This window comes from Aquila chrysaetos, chromosome 6 (genome assembly GCF_900496995.4).
Source record: "Aquila chrysaetos chrysaetos chromosome 6, bAquChr1.4, whole genome shotgun sequence".
NCBI lineage: Eukaryota > Metazoa > Chordata > Aves > Accipitriformes > Accipitridae > Aquila > Aquila chrysaetos.
In genome coordinates this window covers 32,898,122-32,908,703 of record NC_044009.1, presented here as the reverse complement: position 1 = coordinate 32,908,703, position 10,582 = coordinate 32,898,122, and positions in this window count along the sequence as shown.

The following is a 10,582-nucleotide window of genomic DNA, read 5'->3' as shown; positions in this document are numbered from 1 at the left end:
CCTATTGTGGTGAATTTAATAATTTTGGTTGTAAGTTAATGAAAGAATCGTTTTCAACAGCTGTTGGAAAAAAAAAATTTGCAACAGCTCTCTCTGGTGGACAATTTGCAGTAATTTTATACAACAAATAATTTCAATGGCTACAATGGCACATAAAGCATACTGTTAAATTTCAGAACAACTGCTTAATTATTTTGAAAACTGATCAGCATTGCTTCGTTATGAAAATAGTCAACAATCACAGGTCTCTGCTGTCTTTTTATGCTGATATTTCTTAAAATTGAGCCGTACATTTGTAAAAGGTAAGTTGTCCTTAAGTGTGCATTAATGACAAATTGCATATGGCTAAATTATTTGTATTTACAAAAACTGATAAAGGTCAGATGTTGTTCTCTAGACTATAAAAAAAAGTTCTCATAGGATTTATGGTAGCATTTGTTTTTAATTTGTTAGGAGTTACATGGAATGGAATAGGTTAACATCTGCTATCAGACAGCTTTTTGCATTGCCATGAACTATAGTTAACAGTGCTGCTTCAGGGCTTGCTAAGCCATACTGTTACAAAAAATTTTGTAAAACACCTTCCAGCACTAGTGTTCTAATTCAAGACATCAGGATCCCAATTCAGAAGTAAGACTTAACAAGGTTCAGTTGTAAGTTGATCTATTAATAGTACTTACGTAATTCTATACTCACGCTAGTATAAAGCAGCAATTACTCCTGAGGGTGATGAAACAAAATCCTCAGGTATGGTGAGCTGGCGAAGTCCCACTGCAGTTCATGGTGTCATAACCAGGTAGAGCCACGAGCAACCAGTGGGGCCTCTTGTTTGTGAGCAGGAGCTGCCCAGAGCCATAGGCCCTGAAGTCCCAGAACATTTAGGACCTGCTTTGTCCTGCTGGGAGTAAGGCTGAGCTGTCCTTGCCTGAAATCAAGCCTTCTTCAGCACTTTTGTGATTACTTTCCTGGATGTATAAGAGAACATGGTGGAATGGAGGTTAACACTGATGCTAGCTTTTCTGGTAACCTTTAGTTTACATAGCCATCTGATTGATGTATGGATTTTTACATGCTGTATATGTAACATTTCTTTTTTTCCCCTCCATGGGGGAAGAGCATAATACTATTGCTGAAAGTGCTTTAAATTTAAAAAAAAAAAAAAAAAAAAAAAAGGCAGTAAAAGAGCCAGAGAACCCCCTGCAACAAACTCTTGATTTTCAGCATGCCACTTATGTGAACATGAAAACATCCAGAAGAGCTGTAGATAATATGAGGCGGTTGAAGATGTTTTAGTTGGTTTTTAGACATGTCATCCAGCATTTAAAAAAAAATAAAAATTCTTCAATTCGATTAGCTTGGAGGAGAGTAAAGGCTTATGATTTACATGTCTGAGTTTGTACTATGACCACAATGTCTGCTGGACAAATGAAGATATTTGCTAAATATTTCTAATAGACATTTCAGCAGAAATTTCCTGCTAACAAGAGAGAAAGGAGTTCTGGAAGGAGGGTGACATGGTACAAAGTGGAGTGTAGCCCAAGGGAAAATTCAACTGATTTTTAAGCTCTCTAAGGTACAGTGATATAGCACCCTAGAGTATTTGTCTAGGGTGTTTTGGATTATGTAACAAACATTTCTTGGTTTCTGATAATAAAACGGGATTTAGTTTGCACAAGCTTTTGTTTGTATGGCTTAGTTTATATGCACATAACAAAATGCACTATGTGGGCAGACTGCAGAAACCATTTTTATTTCCACATTAACTGGTTTGAGTGCTAGAAGCTGTGGATAATGGGAAACCAGCCTTTGCGGAAGACACCTTCCAGTTGTTACCATGCAAAAAACATTTTTAGTTCTCTTTCTTCTAGCATTTCCCTTGGGCTTTTGGCTCCAGTCCCAAGAAAGTATTGGAAATGCACACTGGGGCCGCACATTACCTTTTTGGCCATACCTCTGCCTCTTCCTTCCCCTTCACATCAAAGGCACAGGCTGCCCCTCATCTCACTTGGTCTTTGCATGTCTCCATTTTTCCCCAAACTCCATCTTTCTTGCTCAAAGTTGCCACCAAAAATTAGGCTCTGCTCATGGCAGAGCTAAAGCAGAAGCCCAGCTTTTAGGCAGGCCCAGCCAACCCACAGAAACCAATTTTTGTTCCACAGCCAGCAAAAACATTGCAAGTCTACACTTCAACCACAGGTCTTGAATGAGTCAATAGGTGGCCTTCAGCTCTTAATTTCCAGTTAACTAGACAGGGAGGTAGTAGCCATGATTTGCCCTGAGCTCACTAGCTTTATTTCCCTTATTCCTTTTTCCTCTCTTGTTACATATTCCAGTCCCTTTTGAAAATACACACAGGAGCTCTTGGATTAACAGTCAGGCAAGTATATTCAGTGAATATTTCCTGGTCCTATAGTAGCAGAGTTCAAGATTTTAGGTAAGTGTTCTGTGTCATTGTGAACTGGTGTCCCCTGTTAAATTACAGATCATCTTATCTCATAGAAATCATTTAATATCAAAGCAAGGGTTAATAATAAAGCAAAGATTTTTAATTAGATGCAAGGTAATCTATGTAGACCAATGTTATTTTACTGAGCGGCCTTTAGAAGTACAATTAACCAATAGGAAGTGATAAAAACATACATAATGGTCTTCCTTGGCAACAGACCCAGTAGCTAGCAGCCTGTCAACTGACCAGTTATCAGTCACAAGGCATGTGATGATTTCTCTGATAGCATACCCATTGTCAACCACTTACCTTTTCCTGACAGCATGGCATGTCTGAAGTACAGAAGGTTTAGCCAAGTGGAGAAGAAAGCATCTAGACTTCTCAGACCTATATAATCTAGGAGGCACTGAGGCACTCCAAAAGAATCACTAATGCGGTGAACTTTGGTGCAAGTCATCATTAAGAAACCTCAACAGCACTTTGTGATTCTAACCTTGGAGCTCTTCCTTAAGGTGCCTACATATTTTTCCTGTGTGAATGCAATTTGTGACAATATTCTTCCCACCACAGATTCCACATTCCTTGCTACTTCACTTTTCCATCTTCTCCTCAAACTCTTACTGCCCTTCACTTGCACTGCTGTCCCCTACTTTTCTTGCTTTTCCTCCCACATCTCTGCTTTCCCCTAGCATTTCTCATAGTCACTTTTCCAAGTCCACTCTGTCCTTGACTTAGCCTCCCAGCTTTCTGCCTTTGTCACTGCTTTTCAATGTTATGCTTCTGTCCTTTAGGCTCCATCAGTTTTTCCTTCCATCAGATGGGCAGGAGGTTCCTTTTTCTCTTCCTTACGTATAAGTTAACATCTGCTAGGTATAAGCTACATTTCTTCTGCAGCTGTCCTCACCAGCCATTTGCACACAGCATCGACTGTTTATAGTCCATGATGAACGACTATATTATTTTCACTTCGGTCATTTACTAGTTTGAAAAGTTTCTCCATCTCCTACACATTCCCCAGGACTTACTGCTAGTTGCGGTGGTTTCAGGCCTCAGTCATACTGACTGAACCTGTATGGAAATTTGACTACATATAGCTGTAGCACTACTAAGTTTCACAAACCACATATTCACCTAAGTAGATCATCATTTTTTGCAACTGCATTGCCAAGACATTGCCAACCATACTATTGGTTGATACTGGTCTATTGCACATTGGGCTGTCTCATACTCCATTTCAGACTGCTAGAGACTTCCACCTTTCTGCTTCTTTTGAGGCAAAAAAGAGCTAAGAAAAGAAGGGAAACAAAATTAGTGATAACAGAAGACTGGGGAGGACAGCCCCCCAAGCTCCCACTTTAGAACCCTAGTTTTCTTCCACTTAACTTCTGCCCTCCCCCTAAGCCTCTTTCCTGGACAAATTCTGTTCTCTTTGCTGTTATCCTTTCAGTCATCCAATCCTTCATACTACTGCAGGCATTCCCTTCTTATACCAGACACTACCATATGTATTTCTCCTTCATGAACCCAAGCATCAAATATTTCATCCTGGAAGTTCAAAACCTTCTAACTTTATCCACAATATTTAAGACATTACTGGCCAGACAGGATTTACCTTCAGCTGTCTTTAGGCTCTAGTAATACTAGGTACAAAATTATAACTTAGTACATAAAGTATTCTATTCTGTAGGCTTGAAAAAAAATACAAGCACCATGATTGATTAAGAAGCTGTGAAAATATTTAACCTTATCTCAACACGATAGCTACAGTTGGTCAAGAACAATGAGAGAGGAAGAATAATGATTTGTTAAAACCAAAGCATTTTTACAGAAATTGTACTGGCTTCGGAGAACATTCAGTGAAACATCAGTAGAAAGAAACAGTGTTTCTTGCTAATTCACCGTATATGTTTATTATACAGACAAGATTTTTAAGGTCTGCAGAGCAATCCCATTAACTACGCTAACTAGGGATACAGGTCTTGGTACCTGTCACTACTTCAGTGGGTGGTCTTAAAGGATCCAGACCCCCTACAAATGCAAAAATCAGGTCAAGGAATCCTGGGGAACCAGAAACAGAGCATATACCTGATTGACTCCAGTTAAGCAAAAAAATTGTTTCAAAAATAAAAATGGGCATTTCCAGCAGAAATTTTATGAAAGACATTCAGAAAAGCAATGTCATGAGAAAGTAAATTCTAACAAGCCAAAAAAACCTCAGTATGTATTAACCTATGGCTGTTGAGTCCCCCAAACCCTGTCTGGCTGTCTTACCTTCCAGAAGCTTCTATTTTTGCCAAAAAAATGCACTTAAGCCTTTGAAATTATGCTACTGCGTATGTCCAGTGGCGCCAACATTCTGGCTGACTTCCTAAACAGAGTTAAGGAGAAAACAGATACTGAGAATCTAGAAATCAGGTTATCTCTGCATTTAAACTGACATCGGCAAGCATGGAAACCATCCTGGTTATAGCAGTGGCTTCCTTTTGCCCTGGAATAGGTGGATGATTGAGATTGCTCATGGTAAAGAGAAGGCAGACACAGTGATGTCCGCTTAAAAGTTGGGAGGTTAAAGGGACTGTCAGGAGGAAGGAAGAAAAATCTAGTGGGATAGTCACATTCAAAAGAAGAACTACTTGATTCTCATCCCTCTCTCTGTACTTTGGAGCAGTCTAACAGTAATGACATACTACTAGCAGCAGTTTCTATCGCTGCTTTTGAGTTGTGCTGAGTCAACTTATTACAGTCCAAAATTCAGCTGTTTAATGAAGGGAGACAGCTCTCCAGTCACCCTCTTACTTTGGTCTGGTAACTAGCTCTACCTGAAACACTGAAAGGATCTTTTTAAAACCCACCAAATCACAATGGATTTCATATTCCCAAGATGATGCCTAACCTGCCTCAATCAGGTAGGCCATAACATAGTGCCTCGGCCATCAGTTGATACCTTCCATAATTAGTCAGCCTCATCTTAGGACAAGCCAGTCCAATTCAACTGAGAATAAAATTTCACATACAGTATCTGGGAACATAATATTTTAGGGTAGCATATTTGTTTTGAGGTCCTTATCCCTAGGAAATTCTCCACTCTTAACAAAAAGCTTTCCTTGTGCTTTGTGCACTCTAACACAATGCAGCATGAGAAATACACCAGGGATAAAGCACAGGAATTTTAAAAAAAATAAACCATAACAACTAGCCACTTTAATGTGCATTGTTCAAGTATAATATTATAAAGTATTATTATTAGTAGTAAATAAAGTGTGTGAAAAGTTGATCAAATATGTATCTAAAAAGGGAAGCCAGGATATATAGTTTTAGTAAGAAACTAACAAAAGTTGAGGTATCACATTAGCCGTCTTCTAGTTCAGTTGCAGACAGAAACAATACCAAATGAGAATAAAGGTATTTCATATAATAAAAAAAAAAAAAAAAAAAAAAAATCAATTTGAAGTTTTAATTCCAGTTGACACCCCTTCAAAATTCGAAGCTGTACAGCACTGAGCTGTAAACCAGAGAGAAGAAAAATAATGATTTGACATGCAAACCATAGATTAAAATGAGAAAAGAAGAAATTAAATTAGGAACAGAAAAAAAAAACCCTACAAAAATTAAAATATTAAGCGAACAAGGGTACTATTTGAAACATCTATGTTTGAGATTAATTTTTGTAGGGTTGCTGGTTGTAGTAGTAAATGCCACTTTAGCAACGTAAATATTATTCATTAAACAATTCTTATTCCTTACCGGCAAGCTTTTTTATTCCTGAAACTCCTCTATCTGATGTAAAGAGATACAGTACCTATCAGAAAATACAGCATTTCTGGTTTTTATTTTGCACAAGGAGCTGAATTGTCATTTCCTAGCTTTTCAGTGTGTGAATATAATGTTGATCTGATTCTAAACAACTTTTAAATGCAATTTCCCATCATAACACCAATCAACCAGAACCTCCATCATGTAAAACTATTACATGAGGAAGAGGGTTGGGCAGAAATATGACATTCACTTTTGGGGGGATTTTACTTTTGTTTGCTGAGCCTGGGAACATCAGTGTGTAATTTTAGTCTCTGTATGGAATGCTGTACAGTTTTAAATCATTGTATCCATTCCCCCCCAAAAACAAAGGGCACCCAGTCTAGACAGATATTTCCAATACAGCTCTTTCCCCATCCATCTAGCTCCTTCCTAGTCTGATTTTCTTTTCCTCTTCTGGTTTCCAAGCCTTTGATAATGCTTTACTTTTGAAAGGTTTTTGTCTTCCTTTAATAATGGTACTCTTGTATGAATTTCTCCCTCAGACAGCATAGAAACTGAACAAGACATGCTAAATTTATTATTGCTACCCCTTATAAAATATAAAGCCAAGCTAACATTTACATTATAAAGGACAGAATCAGATATTGTAGATTTAACTTTAAAAATATACTTTTTAAAAACTTTTGAAGAGGGCAACATAAAGTGAAGGGTTAATGCAGCAAAGCTTTTTAATAAAAATCCATGGGGTTTTTGTTGTTGTTGTTTTTTTTTGTTTGTTTGTTTGGTTTTTTTTAACATCATAATATTAAACTACCACTTGAAATATTATTGTGCTATTGACACAAGCGCAGTTTTGGACAGTATGTTTTAGTGATTAAGTCCCTACTTGAAGAATTCAGGAGATATATTAAAATACAGAAAAGATTACATGTCCCTTCCTTGGAACATTTGATAGAAAGTACAACCTTAAAGGAGATCTGTGCATAAGAAGTTCAAAGGACTGGCTATAGTTCTGACAGCCACTGAAATCAAGACCCCTACATCTCAATCTAATGTTATAATCTTGATCAGATGCATAAGATTATATCAGGCTAATTCAAAAAATGTGGGAGATTATTCTTTAAGAGGAAAGTAGTTTCCACAAGTTCTTTCAGTTTCATGTACTTCTCAGTTACAGTAATTCAACATATTTAAAGAAATATATACAGCAAAACATAAAGTACAGAAAAGTTAGTACTGCACTGTAGAACATACTATAATTACTCAAGAGAATCATGCTGGAGGAGTAAGTTATGCCAAGGAGAACATCTGCTTCTGCCCCCTAAAAAACCCTGTAAAATAGTTTAGTTTTCAGGAAAGATTGAAGACTGATGCTAGAAAAGCACAGAGAAGATGCACAATAACTAATACTTGAACTGCTTGCAATTTTTCTTACTGCTGCTTTGTTATTACTTTTGAAAAATGTAATTAACTTTCAAAAAAAATCTTTTCTAAACCTCCAATCATATTTACAGATCTGCTGTTGATCTTCTAAAATTGTATGATATCTATATGTATACACACACATATATATACATATTTGGAAGTGCAATGCTCAATGTAGACACAGAAGTTAATTTCAGATGTTCAAACAAAATAGAACAAAAAAAGTCACTTAATGCCTTCCACTGTTTATAAATCTGCTTCCCTCTTTTCTGGTAGGTAGTAGGGAGTCCAAGTAAACTCAATTGCTGTTGTAATAAGTACTGCAAAAACACAGACTAAAATGTCACTCATAGTTTAAAGAACAGACAGTAAGCATTTAAAAAAAAAAAAAAAAATTAGAGTGTTTCCAATAGTAGCAATGGTTAAAAAAACTACATTAAAGTGTATTGTGAATTTTTGACTATTGACCTATGTTAGGCCAGAAAAGAAGTCTCGAAAAATGAAAGGAAAATCTGAAAGAGGATTTTAAATCACAGAATAAATTTTCCCGTTCCACAGCTAGAACTGAACACAAAATATAATAATCAGGTGACCTACTATACCTAATCTTTGTAGGAAACAGAGTGACAAGTACATATATTGCTATATCTGCTATAATATGGTCTTAGATTACCAACTAGAAAAACAAAAAAGACAAAGTGGAGCTCCTCTAGCACTGCTCATGAAAAGATTCCTAACTCCAAGTTCAACAGAACACTTGTTTCCTTGCAATTTAAATTCTATCCGGGTTTGGAATGTTACCTCTAAAAAGAAAAGTGGGTAATGAGTAGATAAATGATGTTTCATATATGCAAATTCCAATCTAACAAGTTTGTAAGAGAAACAGGTTGCATGAAGAAATTACCCTTTAGTGGTATTAAAAATAATATAATACGTTTGCTGTATAACACAAACTAGGAACTTAAAGAACTCTGGTCCTTTTAAACAGTTATGCTAAATACGTTGTCTTCTAGAACAGGTTCCTTGAACACTCAGTTTCCATTTCATACCTGGGGATCAACACAGCACAGCTGCTGTCTTACGTAATGTCCCATCCTCTATTCATATTTGTTGAACAATTTTCTCATTGACCTGCATCCTATTTTTCCTCAACTCCTTCTCCAGTTTGTCAAGAGCATTTGTTGCCCTTCCAATATTGGTTTGATCTGTGAAAGTAATAAGAATACTTTGTATTCCATTACTGAATTATGGAAATATTTATCAGAGGGCACAGGCAGATCTTGGTGCAATGCCATTCGACACAGCCTTCCAGTTTCATGTGGCATTAATAACCCTTCCCAGTACAGTCTTTTTAACAGTTTATGTCCACACTGTAGCAAGTTATTTTAAGTCATATGGCTTTAACGTCACAGGATATTCTCACAGGTATCAACAAAAGCCTTACAGAAGCTAAGACATGACTCAAAAGCATGATTATCAAGCCAGAAAAAGAAATTAGCTTAAATTAATGGTCTGACAAATTCTTGCTGGTCCTTGCTTATTCACTTGTTGTCTTTTAGATGACTTAGAACTACTGAAAGGATTTCTTCTTGCTTTTCTTCAGAAGCTGAATTCATTAGTCAGATACTGTTAAATTAACCAGATATATGTTCCCTCCCCTGTTAGAAATGAAAAAACCCTACATCATCATCCATCCATCCATCCACCAGACTCTACAGATAAATTAGTATTTATATGTAATGATATTGTTTATTTACCAGGACAATAGGACAAATTTAATATTAGTGTATTTTGTCCTATTCAATCTTTAATACCCACCCCTTCAAATCTATTCTCAGCTTTGTATTTGATCATGCAGCCAAATATTTTTCTTTGTCTTCACTTTAAAAATTTGAATTTTATTTTCTTTTGGCAGCCATGAAATTTTCCTTAATCACCCTCCTCTTATGAGTACAGTACTTAAAGGAAATACTAAGCATTTCCTAAAATACAGTTACTAGCTGCATCTAACTACACCTGATCTTATTGTTCAATTTTCCACTGTTATGTGCACCTTTCTTGAGATTCAGATGATTAAAGAGTTCATTACTAAGCTGGTTGCTATTATATCTCCTATTTTCTTCCATTTGAATAGATATAGATGTTCAACTCAATTCTTTCAACAAGATGCAAAGTCTAAGTACCTTTCTACCTTTGATGTTTCCCATCCTTACTTAATAACACTGGCACTTCTAGACAACAGTCTTTTCCTTGTCTTTATTCTGCTGCTTCCTTCCCTTCCTAGAAGTTTATTATTTTAATTTCATAGCCATTTTCCTCCCATATCATAACACATGCAAATTTAAGGTTATTTTTAAACCTTCATAATTTGCATAAACCAATTAACTCTTCTCCAGATCAGAATATAAAATTTTATTATGAAATAGAGTTTGCCTTATTAAAGTGCAATTTTATGTGATCTTAGATGCTTTAAGGGTTGGATGGTCATTAATCTCACATTCATACCCTGAAGTAGACATTTTCAAGTAAGCGTATATCTCTGTTCTAAAGAGCACATTTCTTGCATGAAGGCCTAAGATAATCACAGTCAGAAAATGGGCATGATTGGTGTTTGCAAGGGAAGACCAACTGGAGGGTGTTTAACAACTATGCATCCAGTAAAATAACCAAAGAAATATATATGTATGTTTTTAAATACTTAATCAAAGGAAGACTATTTATGAAGTCATAGCTCTACATGACCTATTGAAGTATACTTGTGGATGCTTACAAGAATACAATATTTCATGAAGAGGGCTAGCAGAATAGCTAGGAAGGCCAAGGTCTCACTTGGACTGATAAAACTGAGGTCAGTCCTTTGTAAAAAAAGGGGGAAACAGCAAGAACAAGAAAAAAAAAAAGAACATGCAAATGTTCGCACAAGAAATTACGTACAGATAACATTAGGAACCTGTT